The sequence below is a fragment of the Pipistrellus hanaki genome, assembly GCF_964339955.1.
Source record: "Pipistrellus hanaki genome assembly, chromosome: 2".
NCBI lineage: Eukaryota > Metazoa > Chordata > Mammalia > Chiroptera > Vespertilionidae > Pipistrellus > Pipistrellus hanaki.
In genome coordinates, this window is record NC_140504.1 from 108,415,396 (window position 1) to 108,433,662 (window position 18,267).

Below are 18,267 nucleotides of genomic sequence, written 5' to 3' on the forward strand. Positions count from 1 at the left end.
GGTTGCAGACCCCTGCCTTACACATTCCTTAAAGTCTGCTGTCGAATACCCCCATCCCAGCATCTAGCCAGGAAACCCAGCCTTCGGTGAGTGTGGCGCTTGAGAATGGTTGACTGGGATGGAGCTGACGAAGGAGCTGCCAGGAGGAAAGCTAACTGGGCGAGAGGGAGGTGGTGGGGGAAGAAGGCCAGACTGGGTGTTCAAGAGTCCGCTGGGTGCCTGGGCCCCAGGTTCAGCACTGTTTCCCGATGGTCTGGTCATCACAAAGGTCTCTCATAAGCCAGTGCCCTGGAGGAGGCTAGACCTCCTGGAACAGAATAGCGTGCACATAGGGCCAGGTTCCTCAGCTCTGAGTGGAAACTCTGGACAAGGCCCTGTAACAGGTACAGAACCCAGGCCTGAGGCAGTGTTCCAAATCTCAACCCCCCGAATCTCAACCCCTGGAACCTCCCCACGATTGGCCGCTAGGGGGACACAGGAGTGTCACCTCTGGGTCCTCCCTTTCATCACTCGCTTCTTTCCACCATGCCTCACCCAGGCCTCAGCCACAAGCAGGAAAAATACTTGCTTGTGAAATTTATTCAATTTAGATCTTAAGGGTTGAGAAGAGTCGGGGCCCAGCTAAATAAGGTTATTTGAAGCTGTAATCACCCCACCTGCCTTCTGTCCCCATCACCTGTGGTAAAATAAATGCATACCTCCGAATTCTCAGAGCCCAGCCAATGATCCACATTGCCAGCAGAGGGCAGCAGAGCACACCCAAAGTTCCTCTCCCTCCCATACCTTGAAAGCACTTGGGGCTGACTTTGTTCTCGGGAATTTGAGTCCCTGAAGGTCAGAGGTGGGGACAAGCTTCAAATATGTTTATTAGTTCATTGCTTCTCAAATGTAACATTGGGAACTCTCTTTTTAAAAAGAGAGTTTGAAAAACTCTCTGCCAGATTGCCTACCATCAACAAATAAGTGCTGGCAAGAGTGTGGAGAAAAGGGAACCCTGTGTGCTGGTGGTGGGAATGCAGACTGGTGCAGCCACTGTGGAAGACAGTATGGCGTTGTCTCAAAAAATTAAAAATTGATCTGCCATTTGAACCAGTAATTCCACTTCTAGGAATATATCCAATGTTATTTTAAGTAGCTTTTCTGTCTTGTGGTAATGTTACTTAAACATGCAAACATAAAACTATACTATAAGCTCCTTATACTGAAAACTGCCATACAAGAATAAACAGAAATAAAAATTCAAATTAAGTGAGAACTAGTCAACAAACAAAATCAATACAATTCAAAGTGATCTCGTTAATATATGTGATACATCGTGTGGCCACACAAATCTCCTGCACATAGAACTGGGGCACTTCATCCCAAGTCATTGCTCATTGAGTGTATTTGTTTTCTACCTGTGGAATAACTGCTCTCCCATCACTCTTTGTATTCTAACCACAGGGGAACATCCCAGGCACAGCACACTGTGATGTTATGTGGCCCTTATTTGGAACCAGCTCATCATATGTGTGCCATACCTGCCTGCCCGACTTGTGACAATTGAGATAGTATTGTTGCCTACAATCATAAATATCAATGCAAATTCAGATGCTGAGATATATAAGACTTAGTTGTAAGGTGTCCAGAAAATGTCTTTTAAAAATTATCCAGATGAAATCACACACAGAAAGAGAAGCATGCCATTAGTTGAAAATTCTTAAACACCAAGAATGCATGTCTGGAGCCCAATCTGACAAATATTTCCCACAACCCTTGCCTTTTATAGATGTGCAAACAAACTCAGAGAGCAAGGTCTGCCTAGCCAAGGTCACACAGCTAATCTGGTGGTGTAGTTTGAGAACTCTGGACTCTCACTTTGCTGGGCACTGCCTCCTGTCAACAGCCGCAGGCAGCCCTGAGGCCTGGCCCAAGGAAAGGCATCCTGGGTTCTCTTAGGGATGAGCCACTGCCATCTGAGTAGAGCTTCCTGCAGATTCCAAGTAGCCTCTCAGCCTGGGCCAGGAGAGAGACTGGATGTACACAGCCAATGCCACTGACGGGGAGAACTTGTCTGAAGCCCGGCCAGACTCTGTGTTCTGAAAAGAAGGTCCAGCCTGCACCTCTCTGTGTGTGTACACGGTTTCCAATATGTATCTGGAAATGAGAACACACACTCACTTCTTAGGTCTTTCGGGCATGGAGATCTTATTGGATGCTCTTTTTAGGGCCTGGGGAAAATAGGCCATCTCTGCCCCCAACTCCAGGGCAGGTTTTTCATTTGAGGTCCCTTAGCTCCCAAAGGGTCCACGGAAAGAATGGGAGTGGGGGTGGGGCTGAGACCTTCCTAGCCTGTATCTGAAAGTAAGCACTTGCTTAAAATATGAGTGTTGGTGACAAACAACTTGCCCAGCAGTCCGGGACGTGGTAAGCAGTGCGGAGGCAGGCGCTGCCCCTGGAGCTGTAGCAGCCACAGGTCTCCACTATCATGCCTTTGAAATAATATTAGATCTGACACTATGTTGTTATTTATCAATAAGGAACATACTTCTGTATTATAAATATTTTAACTATTTAGACAATAGTCTTTTGATATAATTGGTTTCCTTTCTTATCCCATGTTTTTTATTTAATGCATTTGAAAACACTCCAGATTGTCAAAGTAGTTCACAGCACAAGAAAGTAATCCCTCAAATAGGAAAAACAAATATTTTAAGAGCTACCATTTCTTGGGCATCAACTGGGCACATCCTGGGTGCTGTATGCTCACTATCTTCATTTTGAAACAATAAATTGGGCATTATTACCCCTTTTATACATGAAGAAACTGAGGCTCAGAGAGGTACCTAGTGTCATATACTCCACAAAATATACTGAATATGTGCAGTACTATTGCAGAAACAGAACAGAAGTAAAGCAGCACAGTGTCTGTTTGTTTACTGCAATGTCTCCTATGCTCATGCTCTACTCCAAATGCTCAATGAATGATGCTGAGTGACTAGATGAGAAGCAATCATGAAGCCCTATTGGTGTTGGGGAATGTTTCCAAGGATGAGCCCTGGGCTGCAGGGCAGTGCAGGCTGGTGTAAACCAATCCTGGTTCTCCATTCCTCATGCCAGTCTCCGAAAGGGGCTGTCACCTGCTCCTGGCCCATGAAGCTCAAGGGAAAGCTTACTCAGGATTGGTTTTGCCTCTTGACATTGGCGTGGGAAGCAAATCCACCTGGATCCACTGCAGGCATCTTGTTCCCAGGAGGATAGCAGAGTAGAGCATGAGCAAGGCCCTGGGACTCAGTGATACTGTGACCCTCTGACCTGAGTAGCACTGAGCTCCCTCCAGGACAACGGGAGAGTTCTATCTAAACACCTGTTAGTTGAATTTTCTGTACCTAAGATAGAGGTGTCCTCGTGAGAGAGTATGTGTGAGGAGGAAAGCAGGCCAAGTCAGGCAGGACTGCCTCGCTGTTCTTCTAGGGAGTCTGTGGTTTATCCCTAGCTGGTGGTGTGGTTGGTGGGGCGAGAGGTTGAATGATGGGAAAAGGGACTGAAGTGACAGGCTAATTCTCTAGAATACTTTGGTGGCAGTGTGGAGAATGGGACAGGGCAAGTGGTTAATAAATAAAATGGTAAGGCAATACAAATCTATAATAATAAAAGTGTAATATGCAAATCGACCAAACAACTGAACAGCAGAAGGACCACGCTATGACATACACTGGTGCCAGGCCAGCCAAGGCTGGTGCAATGCAATTGGCCCAGGCCACCTTCTGTGGGACGATCATTGGGGGGGCCTCCGAGATCGCCCTAAAGAGGGAGGCCCAGGCTACCTGGTCAACAGCACTAGGGTGGGTGGGTTGGGGCCTCCCTCTAGGTGGCGATTGATCTGGGGGCCCCACAATTAGGAAGACCCAGGCCACTGGTCAGAGAAGCTGTGGTGGTGTGCAGGGCCGGCCAGTGATCACACCCCATGCCTGTATCGCAGATGGAGGTGCTGGTGGTGGGGGAAGAGGGAGGCAGCGCCACACAGATGGCAAGCAGTGGCAGCGGCAGGGTTGGGGGCAGCTGCTGGCAGCCAGAGAAAGGAAAGCCCCGATAGGCCCTGATCCCCTGATCGTCAGCCAACCCTAGGGACCCTACCCAAGGGGTCCCAGATTGTGAGAGGGCACAGGCTGGGCTGAGGGACACACATCCCCATGAACAAATTTTGTGCACTGGGCCTCTACGATTGTAAATAAGCAAATTGGATGGAGCCTGAGTCTAGTCTCAGCTTGATGAAAAGAGAAATGGAATGTGCAAGCATATTGAAGTTCAATGTTTATTGTACGGCTCCACTTTCAGGGGAAACATCTGAGTGCATACAACCTCCTGGGCTTCCCTGAGGACAGGCTGTGGGGACGATGCTCACCTTGGCGACCACAAGCCCTGCCAGCACCAATCGCCTGCCAGCTCCACCCAGGAAAGGATGGGCCAGCCTCTGGCCAGTTAGGACCAGGAATCTTCCCTCCTACTAGAAATTCTTTGAGAATTGATCACCTTTCTATGATGTAGGGGATTCTCTCAGGGAGCCAGCATGCCCCTAAGCAAGCTGATGTGTGGGACTGGGTTGCAATCAGCCCCAGGGAAAGAGCAGATGGCTCTGGGTCTTGAGGCCAGTGCTTGGAGCAGAGGCATGGCCTGTGTGTCTGAAGGCCCCATTTCTGCTCCTGCTGCTCTCTCACTGGCGCCCTCAGACATACCATGCCCCCTCCTTGCAGGGCCCTGATCTGTGCCTTGTAGGGTTAGCCTACGTTCTCTGTGACCTTCCCGGTCCTCACACCGGGGGTTCTGACAACTCTATCAGGGGAGGGTATGTTGGGCTGCATTCTGCACAGGCACTGGTCCTTCAGCAAAGCATTTTGTTCTCAGCCTCAGGTTTGGTGTCAATGACCAGGTACTATGGTATTTAGTATTTATAAAGCCCCTACCATGTTCCAGGTACTATGCCAGGTGTCCTGCTGAAGAAGGTAGCCCTGTTCCCCAGTAGTTGCCAGAAGACCTGTATACACACACATGCACGCACGCACACACGCACACATGAATTGGTGGAAATACCATGTAATTTTCTTGGTGGTTGGGAAGAAGAGTCACTGGTGCCGTATGGGGCAGATAATAAAGGCTTCCTAGAGGCCGTGACTCAAGTACATTGCCAAAGGGTAGTTGGCTAAGAGAATACTTCTCAGCTGTTATGGACCAAATAGGTTGTTCTCCTTCCAACTATACCATGTTAAAGTTCAAAACCCTAACACCTGAGACGTAACTGATTTGGAGATAAGGTCTTTTAAAAGGTAATTAAAATTTTAAAAAAATGGGTAATCAGGGTGGACCCTAATCCAATCTGAGGGTGTGCTTATGAGAAGAGATTAGGACACAGCCAAAGTACAGTGGGAGGCCATGTGAGGACACAGGGAGGAAACTGCCCCGCCCCTGCTCACTGTGATCTCAGACTTCCAGCCTCCAGAACTGGAAGATAGTGCATTTCTGTTGTTTGGGCCACACAGTTAGTGATAGTTATGGCAGCTCCATGAAATTAATATATTCCTTAAACTACCTTTTTTGTCTTACAAAATATAAACATAACATTTCCCCTCAGTCTTCAAATAATGTTATGCTCCTGGAAAACACCCATGCTTAGTCTAAGACCCAAAGTCCACGTGCAGCCCACTCCACAAACGTGGAAAGGCATGGATTTGGTTCCACTCATTCAACACTCTTTTAAGGATCACAGGCTATACGTCAGGTTTGGTTTTAGGCTCAGAGAGATAACATATAAAGTACCTGGGTCTCTGGAGCTTTCATTTTGGGGAAGGCAGGGACAGGCAATCTATACTAACGAAGAGCTAATATGTAATGGTCGATAGGCAGTAATGGGTAAAGACCAGGTAATTAGCATATTAACTGGGACATTGCTCCGGAGACGGGGCGGAAGCGGGGAGGAATCAGGGATCATCCCATGTAGGGGTGAGAGCCCACAGCGCCCCCCTTTCCAGTCCTTCGCCACCCACCGCTCCCACTCTGAGTGCCCTGCGGCCCACCTGCACAGGGCCGCAGGCAGGAGGCTTCGCGGTGACCTCGTTGGTCCTGAGACCGGATGGAAGCAAGTGGGGAGGCGCCCAGAGAAGGCGGGACCAGCCCAAGGCCACTCGAGGACTGAGGGCGGGGCTTGGAGCGGCCAGAGAAGGCCAGAGGGGTCGGGGCTGGGGCCAGGCGCGCTGGAGCTCTGCGTGGACAGGTTTGGATTTCAAGGCAGGCTGCAGGTGGGTAGGCGGTGCCTCGCGAATTCGCGCTCTGGGCTCCTAGTAGAGAAATAAATAAGCAAGATAATTCCAGGCTGTGATAGGCTGTGGAGGAAAATAAGCAAAGGGTGAAGAGGGGGTGGAGACTGGCGGGGCAGGACCAGCCACAGGTGGGGTGGTCAGGGAAGGCTCTCTGAGGAGCTGCAACCACAAGAATACCCAAGCTCAAGAGCACTCCAGGGGGAAGTCACAAGGCAGAGCAGAAGTTTAGGGGTGGGATGTGCTTGGATGTTTGAGAACCCTGAGGAGGTAAATGTGGTGGAGGTAGGTGTGCAAGGGGAACGAGTGGTGAGATGAATAACCTAAGTGTGGCAGGAACCCCATCATGCAGACCCTTGGGGGCCCCAAGAGAAGCTTGGAACAAATTGTTTAGTTTGCATGTTTAAAAGATTAGTCTGTACTGTGTGATCCAGCAATTTCACTTCTAAGTACATACCCCAAACAGTTAAAAGCAGAAACTTGAACAGCTATTTGCACACCCATGTTCATAACAGCATTATTCATAGTAGCCACAAGGAGGAAGTTACCCAAGCATCTGTGGACAGATGAATAGATAAACAAGATGTGGTATATCCATACAATGGAATATTAACCAGCCTGAAAAGGAAGGAGATCTTAATAGACATCAGAACATTGGGCAAGCCATTACGCCCAGTGACAGAGTAGACACCAAAGGACAAATGTCATATGATTCTACTTTAATGAGGTACATACAATAGATCACAGAGACAAAAAGACAGTAGTGGTTGCCTTCGGGGAGTGTTTGGGGGGAGGGGGGATTCATGGGAGGAGAGAATGGGAAGTTAGTGTTTAATGGGTCCAGGATTTTAGTTTGAGATTATGGAAAATTCTGAAAATGGATAGTGATGAGGTTGCACAACATTGTGAATGTACTTAAGGCCACTGAATTATGGCCTTAAAGATGTTTAAAATTGTATTTTTTTTTTAAAGGTCAGTCTCATTGTAGTTCAGGAGGGAAGGCTGGAGCAGCTAGAAGAGAGTGGGCAGCCCAGGTCCCTTGAGCCCTTTGTTTCGGACCTTCCACCCAGAGAACTTTACGAGTCCCAGCGCCATGGGCATCCAGCGCAGAGGCCATGACTTGGGAAATCAAACTGTGGCCTGGCATTTGGTTGTCATTTTGTTGCTGGGGTGGGGAAGCTGCAGGTGGAGGCTCAGGGTCAGCTGCTGCCCAGACCCTAGCAGCCTCTCCCAGCATCCAGATTTGCAGACAGCTCTTGCTGGGTCCTCTCTGAGCCCCGCCCTCCAGGCTGCCAGGCACTGCCTGGGCAGGCCCGCATGGGGGAATCACCCTGCCCTGGGGAGGGGGTCTGGAAGGGGGGGGAGAACCAACAAAAAACCAACGGTGAGGGGGAGAAAAGCAGCACAATTAAAATCTTAGTGTATGAATAATTACATTTTAAAAATCCCCACATTTTTTTACATCAAAAGGAAATCTGTAATCAGAGGTTTAATTTGCAGGTTTAGTGGCATTTGGCAGGTTAAAAGTAGGTGCTGTGAAGTGAGTAAGCGTGGGATTTGGGGCTGGAAGCAAAGAATAGGGGAATCTGCTCTGCCAGAAATCCTGGCTTTGAGCTCCTCTGCAAGGTTTGGTCTCACTTCCTCTGCCCACAGCCACCCTCGGACTGTGGGAGAGGAGATCAGCCTGCCAGCCCTGGGTCTGCCTCCTCTACTTCCTTAGCTCTGTTGCAGAAAAAAACATCCTAAAAACATAGGAAAGAAATTAAGCGAACAAAGCTGACCTGGATCCCCCACCTGAAGCTGGGAACACATTCCCTCCTGAGACAGGGATGGGCTTTGCAAGCCACAGGTTGATTCTTCTCCTGCTCCCTACCCTTCCATTTCCCTCTTCTCTTTGGGAGTCTCTGGCTCTCGCCCTTTCCTTCCCCACAGAAAACAACAGGTGAGATGGAGCTTTGACATCTGAAGATCAGGAACAGAGATTTTGGCCCAAAAGCTTTTTCAAAAATGATGCTGGCAGGGCAGCTTCATAAAAGGGGCTCAGAGTAGGGAAACCCTGGTTAGGGAGGGAGTGGGGTGAGAAAGGTAACAGAGAAGAGTAATTCTAGCATGGCCTTCCTCGTACACCAACCAGTCATTGGATGCAGTCTAGCCCAAGACCACCGGGCCTGGCATGAGGTGACTCCTCAGCTGAGAAAATGTCCACATAGGGCTAGGGCTCAGGGCCGCCTGCAGCAGTGTGTGTGTGTGTGTGTGTGTGTGTGTGTGTGTATATGCCCTTCAGTTCTGGGGGGTGGGAGGCTACGGCGGGGGGGGGGGGGGGGGGAGAGAAATAGAGAGAGAGGTTTGCTGGCAATCACTGAGGCAGAAATCTAAAACCAGTAAAGGCAGCTGCTCTGGAGACACTTGAGTGCTTGCCAGGCAGTTTGAAGGTGCAGCTATGAAGACAAACACAGGGAAGAGGCAATAGCTGGCTGTCCTGATGCTCATGGAGATAGCAACACAGTCATGGCATAATCGAGCCATGTGGGGCAGGAGAAACGAAGCACTCTCAGGCAGAGTGAGGATGGAGTCCAGAGCAAGATGTTCCGGGGGAGCAGAGGCCGGGGCTCCACCCCTGGGCAGGGTCTCTCCTCTCACAGGCTTGGCAGATACCTAGCAGGCATGAATGGTTCCCATTAATTTAGCATGGCTGCCTCATCCCCCAAGAAACTGGGGCTCTGCCCTGTACTAAACCTAGAAAGTGTACACTAAGGGAGGTTGGGGAACTTGCCCAGACTCACTGGGAGAAAATGATAAAAAGGTTCCAACCCAAGTGTCCTACTCACACCCACCAGCTCCTGAGACCCTGCTTCTTCACTCCCATCATCACAAAGGCTTTTTGAAGAATAATAACTGAGTGGACATCAGGGTAATAAAAAGGAACTAAGGCGCTTGGGTCACATCAGACAGTAGAACATACTAACTAACTGTAGCAAGAAAATACCAAAAGGAGATTTATATTTTTAATTTAAAATAGAAATAGCAAATTCTAGAACTTAAGCCATCTTTATTTTGTTAATAATTAAATAGATCAAGATTTTAAATATATATTTTTAAATATATATTTTTATTGATTTTACAGAGAGGAAGGAACAGGGATAGAGAGTTAGAAACATTTGATTACAGAGAAACATCTATCAGCTGTCTCCTGCATGCCCCCTACTGGGGAATCAAGCCAACAACCAAGGTATATGCCATTGACCTGAGTCAACCTGGGACTCTTTATTCCACAGGCAGATGCTCTATTCACTGAGCCAAACTAGTTAGGGCTATTTTATATTTTTAATAGAGGCCTGGTGCATGAAATTCATACATGGCCAGACTGCACTCTCTCCAACTGGGGACTCCTTGAAGGATGTCCAACTCCGGTTTAGGGATCAGGCCTAAACTGGCAGTCGGGCATCCCTCTCGCAATCTGGGACCACTGGTTTTTAATCACTCACCTGCCTGCCTGACTTCTCATCCCTAACCTCTCTGCCTGCCTGCCTGATCACCCCTAACTGCTCCCCTGCCAGCCTGGTTGCCCCCAATGACCCTCCCCTGCAGGCCTGATCTCACCCCAAACTTCCCTCCCCTGCCACCTGATCTCACCCCCAACTGTCCTCCCCTGCAAGCCTAGTCTCCCCTAACCTCTGCCTTGGCCCCCACCACCATGGCTTTGTCGGGAAGGAAGTCAGACATCCAGAAGATGGCCAATCAGCCCTGTCTAATTAGCATATTACCCTTTTAATAGTATAGATAGATTATATAGGATAGAATTTCTTAAATGGGTGGGGTAGGGGGAGGAAAAGCCATTTTCAGCAAGAGGAAATGCTCTTTGCAGACAAAAATACATAATCTCTATATCTGGACTGATAGCCAGCCATATGCACTATGCGGCCAAACTGATCATTAAAAACTTGAACCACTTTCTTACAGCTTACACCAAACAGATGTTGCCCTTAATACCCTTCCTCAGCCCCCACCTTAGGTTCTACCTTTGCAGTTTACCCAGATTTGGTTCTGATTGGTCAGTTTCTAAGTCAGTCAGTATCAAAAGTCCGCCTCCTAGGCAGCCATTGGCTTTTCTAGGAAATTTAGAATGGCCCTGCTGCAGATGAGGCCCTGCCTGTCTCTCTCTCTGAGCCTTACCAGCAGCTGGAATGGCTGTAGATCAGGCCCTGCCTCTCTCTAGGTCTCTCTCTAGGCTAATGAGCTTGTCCCATCCACCTCGCCCTGACCCTCCCCCTCCCCACCAGTTCACCCACCCGCCTGCCTCCAGCCTTGCTGTGATAGGAGCCTGAAGGCTGCAGGGGAGGGACCAAGATGTGCTCCATGCACTTCCTAGTGACTGGTCGTCTGTCTCCTCATTTAGGTTGTGATGGTTCTAGGCTATTATTAGCATTCTACCTAAGAATAGAGTAATATGCAAATTAACCATAAATCCGCTACTCCCACAAGCCACACCCATCAACCAATCATAGTGACTATGCAAATTAACCCAACAAAGATGGTGGCTAGCCAGGACTGGTTTGGCTCAGTGGATAGAGCATCGGCCTGCGGACTGAAAGGTCCCAGGTTCGATTCCGGTCAAGGGCATGTACCTTGGTTGCGGGCACATCCCCAGTGGGGGGTGTGCAAGAGGCAGCTGGTCGGTGGTCTCTCTCATCGACATTTCTAACTCTCTGTCCCTCTCAATTCCTCTCTGTGTAAAATCAATAAAATATATATTTTAAAAAAAAAGATGGTGACTAATTTGCATATGTGGAGGGAGGGAGGAGTGAAGACTTGAAGATAGCATAGAAGGAAGAGGGAGTGAAAATGGAAAGCAAGGTGGCTGCAGTTGCTGGAGGGAAAGCACTGGTAGCGCCTGCAGGGGGGGGGGCGGGGGGGGGGGAGGCGAGGTGCGCAGTGGCAGCTATGGGAGGCAGCGGGGGCGGCGGGCTATGGGTCCAGTGGGCCAGGTGGGACGCACAGCCCTGGAGGCAGCGGCAATGGGTGAGGTGGGCCGGGGTGCGCAGCAGCAGCAGGCGGCTCTGGTGGCAGGTGGTGGTGGCAATGCAGGAAGCCATAAGGATACTGAGTCACCAGTCATAGACTGGAGAGGGAGTCACCAGTCATAGACTGGAGAGGGAGCCACAGAATCTATAATAATAAAAACTTAATATGCTAATTAGACCAGATAGCCAAATGACCTCTAGACATCATTCCGGACATCCTTCAGGACGATCTTTCAGATGAAGCCATAGCAGCAGGGGCCAGCCAGAGGCAATTCGGGGTGATCAGGCAGAGTGGTTAGGAGAGACCAGGCAAGTAGGTGAGTGGTTAGGGGCAATAGGCAGTCAGGCAGATGAGTGGTTAGGAGCCAGCAGTCCTGGATTGCAAGAGGGATGTCTGACAGCCAGTTTAGGCCCAACCCCCCAGGGGCTGAGGGACTCATCCCCCATGCACAAATTTAATGCACTGGGCCTCTAGTCTATAATAAAATGGAAGTGATGTATTAGGAACTTGGCTTAGACAGTTCCAGGGGAACACATGAGCTGCACAGATAGGTGGTCCAGACATCCATAGCACTTACCACTATTGTTCTAACACAGCTCCCTCAGCTCTGCTTATGCGGGGGAGGAGTGCTCCCTGTGTCCCTCTAGCATAGCAGGGAAAGAGTATGGTTCATAGATGAGCCAGCTAAGTGGCAAGTGCAGCTCAAAGTGGACTGCTGCTATGGCACAGCCTCACCCAGGGGTGGCTCTAAAAGGCAGCAGGAAGGAGACATCCTCTTTGTGTAGACAGAGAAGTTGTGTGAGGAAAGAGACAACATAGAATGGTGAGCAGTGACAAATGGCTTAGTTGATTTGTCAAGGGCCTGAAAGGCTGATGTGTCGGGGGCTTGAAAGGAACAAAATTAGAAGATCAAAGATAGGAGAAGAGAAGATGGCTGCCAACAGGAAGGCAGACTACAAGACACTGTGTGAGTGAGAGAACAAAAGGAGAGTGTATAGTCACATGGGGAATGTTTGTTAGTGAGTTGAGGGACAGCACGGTGGGAGCTGGAGGACCTGGGGAAATCTGAGGCCAGAAAAATCTACAGCCATTGGCATAATCTGTGAATGTGGAAGGGAGTTGGCAGAGCTGCTAACAGAAAGGAACTCTGAAAAGCAACCCCTAGCTGAACTGGGTGCAGAAGGAAAGCCTAGAGATTTTGGGGGTGCGCTGGCTGCTTGGACCTTAGGGGAAAGGAGAGGAAGTGAATGACATTCACTACTGTACATTTTTATTTATTTTTTCATCTTTTATTTAAGAAACTATTTTTTTCTTTTTTCCTTACTTTATTTTACCTTTCTAATTATTACATTTTTATTTTCAATCAATATTACTACTACTACTACTACTACTATTTTACCTTTTTTTAAATGTCATTTTACTTTCTCTTTATTTTACTTTGGGATTAGTGTTCTACATTCTATTTTTATCTTTCCTTTAAGCATCATTTTACTCGATCTCAATTTTACCTTTATGCCAACAATCTCTTCCTCACTTTCACCTTTTGTTGTCCTGTTTCTCTTACTCTATTCCTGCTTTAGATTTTCCCTATTCCTTCTTTTTACCCCCCGTTAAAATTTCACCCTACTTATATATATAACTTCCAATCCACCAATCTAAGTCCACATACACTTCTCTCTTTTTTTTCTTCACTATCCAAAATTTTTTTCTCTCTCTGTCCTTTTGTTGTTGTTTGCTTGATTGTTGATTATATTGGTTTTTATTTAATTTAATTTTATTTTTACATTTTTTAATTAAATTATTATCTGTGTATATTTTTAACATTGCCTCCCCCCATGACTATATTGGTTTTTAAATGCTTGTTTGTGAGCTTGTTTTTCTTTTCTTTTCTTTGTTTTGTTATTCTTTGTTTTTTTGCTTCTGTTTTCCATCACCTCACTTGTTATTAGTTGTTGTTTGTAGTTTGCATTCATCTCTAGCTGGCATTTGCTGGGATTGCTGGGATGTTCTATTGAAGTTTTCTCCCCATAAAAATAGTTTTTCCCCCTCTTCTTTCTTATTCTTTCTTTTCTCTCTTACTTTTTTTCCTTTTTCCAATTTTATTTTTGTACTCCTTCTTTTACCTCTTCTTCTTCCTTTCTTATCCTCTAATTTTCCTTTCTCTAGTGGTCACCTTTATTTGGAGTTATTAATATTGTAAGTACATTTCTGTTCTGTGCCTTGTGCATTGTGCCTTGTTGTGTTGTATTTTGTGCCTCTAAATCAACACGGGAGAGAGAGAACTACATTACTAGACACCCAAAGATCATGAGAAAACAAAGAAACAGCCCCCACATTAAAGAAAACCAGGCATCACCAGAAAAGGAAGTAAACAAAATGGAAGCAAGCAACCTGTCAGAGAAAGAATTCAGAGAAATGTTCATAAGGTGGATGAAAAGAATGGAAGACAAATTCAACAATAGTGTAAGAACAAAGAGGAAATGAAGAAGAACCAAAAGAAATGAAAAATGACATCACTGCTATAAAGAATTCAATAGAAAGCATCAACAGTAGACTAGAAGAAGTAGAGAACTGCGTCAGTGAGCTAGAAGACAAGACAGAGAAAAAAAAAAAAAAAAACCAAGCAGAGCAGCTTCTAGAAAAAAATATTAAAAAGCAGGAGAGCCTAAGGAAACTTTGGGACAACATGAAACAAAATAACATCCATATAATAGGGATGCCAAAAGGAGAGGAAACACATGGGTAGAAATAAAAATGGAGACAAATACCTATCAATAATAACTTTAAATGTAAATGGATTAAATGCCCCAATCAAAAGACATAGGATAACTGATTGGGTAAGAAAACATGACCCATATATCTACTGTCTATAAGAAACCCACCTCATAAAAATAAGACACACACAGACTGAGGGTGAAGGGATGGAAAAGGGTGTTTCAGGTGAATGGAAATGAAAAAAAAAAAAAAAAAAAAAAAAAAAAAAAAAGCTGGGGTAGCAATTCTTTTATCTGACAAATTAGATCTCAAAGTGAAGGACATACCAAGAGATAAGGAATGCCACTTATAATATTAAAGGGAGCAATCCAACAAGAAGAAATAAATCTGGTAAACATATACACACCCAATACAGCAGCACATAAATACATAAAAAAAAAAAAAAAACTCATGGAGGATATCAAGGGAGATTGACAGCAGTACAATCATAGCAGGGGACTTTAATACCTCACTATCATCATTGGACAAATCCTCTAAACAAAACATCAGCAAAGAAACATCAATCCTAAATGACTCACTAGACCAGATGGAATTAATTGACATTTTCAGAACATTTCTCCCCAAACCCACAGAATATACATTCTTCTCAAGTGTACATGGGTCATTTTCAAATATTGATCATATATTGGGTCACAGGCAAAATCTCTTCAAATTTAAGAAGATAGAAATCATATCAAGCATCTTCTCAGATCATAATGGCATAAAACTGGAAATCAACTACAATAAAAACAATCCAAAAAATCAAACACATGGAGACTAAATAGCATGCTATTAAACAATGACTGGGTTACCAGATAAATCAAGGAAGAAAAAAATAAAAATAAAAAAACCTCATGGGAACAAACAACAATGAAAACACAACAATCTAAAATCTATGGGACACAGTGAAAGCAGTCTTGAGAGGGAAGTTCATAGCTCTACAAGCCTACTGCAAAAAATAAGAAACAATGGTAATAAATTAGCTAGCCCGAAAACTAAAAGAGTTAGAAAAAGATCAACAAGAAAAGCCCAGTGTAAGCAGAATGAAATAATAAAGATCAGAGCGAAAGATAAACAACATAGAAGAAAAAAACAAAACAAATAAGAGCTGGTTCTTTGAAAGGATAAACAAGATTGATGAACCTCTAGGGAGGCTCACCAAGAAGCACAGAGAGAGGACCTAAATAAACAAAATCCGAAACAAAAGAGGAGAAATAACAACAGACCCAACTGAAATACAAAGGATTGTTAAAAAAAAAAAAAATACTATGAACAACCCTATTACAACAAATTGACAACCTGGAGGAAATGGACATATTTCTAGAAAAAATATAATTTTCCAAGACTCAATCAGGAAAAATATAAACATCTCAATAGCCCAATAACTATGGAAGATATTAAAGCAGTCATCAAAAAGCTTCCAGCAAACAAAAGCCCTAAGATGGTTTTACCAAACATTCAAGAAAGAACTAAAACCTATCCTCCTCAGACTATTCAAGAAAATTCAAGAGGTAGCACCACTTCCAAGCTCATTCTATGGAGCCAGCATCACCCTAATACCAAAAACAGATAAAGACAACACAATGAAAGAGAACTACAGGTTAATATCCCTCATGAACCTAGATGCTTAATCCTCAACAAAATTCTAGCAAATTGGCTCCAGCAGTACATCAGAAAGATCATACACCATGACCAAGTAGGATTTATCCCAGAAGTGCAAGGATGGTACAATATCTGCAATACATCACATAAACAAATTGAGAGATACTTTCCTCCATCTCTCCCATTCACTACATGCTTCTGTGTCTCTTCATTTTGGTTGCCTCCCTGTGTTGATGGAGTGGCTTTGTGTGGTCGGTGACCTATAGGGGGCAGTAGCTCAGCTTCCCCAATCACCTGAAGTGGTTGCTTTTGGTATATCCCTTTGTGGGCTGAGTGCAAAGCCTTGATTGTTGCTGGTATACTGGGAGGAATTGACTCCAGGCCAATTGTCTGTGAGGACCTGATGTGTCTATAAAGAAAGAACTGCTGTGCTGGAGACACGCTTTGTTTCAGTGAGGCTTTGTTGATCAGAGTCCATCTCCTGAATGTGTCACTTGTCATTTGTTGATTTGTTGATAGCTATTCTGGCCGGTGTGAGATGGTACCACATTGTCGTTTTGATTTGCATCTCTTGGATAATTAGTGACTTAGAGCATGTTTTCATGTGCCTCTTGGCCTTCCTTCTGTCTTCTTTTGAAAAGATTCTATTTAGGTCCTTTGCCCATTTTTTTTTATTGGATCATTTATCTTCCTTTTATTAAGTTTTATAAGCTGCCTGTAGATGTTGGAAATTAAACTTTTATCAGTGATAACATTTGCAAATATGTTCTCCCATACAGTGGGATTTCTTATTGTTTTGTTGATAGTTTATTTTGCTGTGAAAAAGCTTTTTATTTTGATGTAGTCCCATTTGTTTATTTTCTCTTTAGCTTCCATTGCCCTAGGGGCAGTATCATTGAAGAAGTTCTTTCTGCATATGTCTGAGATTTTGCTGCCTGTGGATTCCTCTAGTATTTCTATGGTTTCCCATCTTATGTTTAAGTCCTTTATTCATTTTGAGTTTATTTTTGTGTATTTTGTAAGTTAGTGCAGTGTTTTTCAACCTTTTTTGGGCAAAGGCACACTTGTTTCATGAAAAAAATCACGAGGCACACCACCATTAGAAAATGTTAAAAAATTTAACTCTGTGCCTACATTGACTATATATAAAGTAATTCTCTTGAATAGGAATCAAATAAACACAAATAAAGTATTTTATAATTACTTTATTATGAAATATTAAGTAAACAAAATAGTGAAAAATTATAAAATTCTTGTCTTGTCTGCACCTACGGCACACCAGGCAACATCTCACGGCACACTAGTGTGCCGCAGAACAGTGGTTGAAAAACGCTGAGTTAGTGGTCTAGTTTTATTTTTTTTGCATGTATCTGTCCAATTTCCACAACACCATTTATTGAAGAGACTGTCTTGACTCCATTGTATGTTCATGCCTTCTTTGTTAAATATTAATTGAGCATAGTGGTTTGGGTCAATATCTGGGTTCTTTATTCTATTCCATTGATCTATATGTCTGTTCTTGTGCCAGTACCATGCTGTTTTGAGAACAGTGGCTTTGTAATACAGCTTGAAATTTGGTATTTAGATCCCTCCTACTTTATTCTTCTTTCTCAGGATTGCTGTGGCTATTTGAGGTCTTTTTTTATTCCAGATGAATTTTTGGAGAGTTCTTTCTAGGTCTGTGAAATATGTCATTGGTATTTTAATGGGGAGTGCATTGAATCTATAGATTGCTTTGGGTAGTATGGACATTTTAATGATGTTGATTCTACCAATCCATAAACATGGTATATTCTTCCATCTGTTTATGTCTTCCTCTATCTCTTTTTTCAGTGTCCTGTAATTTTACGGGTATAGGTCCTTTACCTCCTTAGTTAAGTTTATTCCTAGGTATCTTAATTTTTTTGGTGTGATGGTAAATGGAATTGCTTTTTCAGTCTCTCTTTCTGTAAGTTCGCAATTGGTGTATAGAAAGGCCATAGATTTCCTGGCGTTAATTTTGTATCCTGCTACATTGCCAAAATCATTTATTAAGTCTATTAGTTTTTTGATGGAATCTTTTGGGTTTTTTATGTACAATATATGTCATTTGAAAATAAGGACAATTTTACTTCTTCTTTTCCAATTTGGATGCCTTTTATTTCTTTTTGTTGTCTAATTGCAGTGGCTAATACTTCCAGCACTATGTCAAACAGGAGTAGTGAGAGTGGGCATCCTGTATTATTCCTGTTCTTAAGGGAAATGGTTTTAGTTTTTGCCCATTGAATATGATGTTGGCTGTGGGTTTATCATATACTAGAGGCCTGGTGCATGAAATTTGTGCATAGGGTAGGGTGTCCCTTAGCCCAGCCTGCACTCTCTCTAATCTGGGACACCTCAAGGGATGTCCAACTGCCCAATTAGGCCCAATTGGACATCCCTCTCACAATCCAGGACTGCTGGCTCCCAACTGCTCACCTGCCTGCCTTCCTGATTGCCCCTTCTGCCTACCAGCCTGACCACCCCCTAACCATTCCCCTGCCAGCCTGGTCACCCATAACTACCCTCCCTTATAGGCCTGGTTTCTCCCAACTGCCTTTTCCTGCTGGCTATCTTGTGG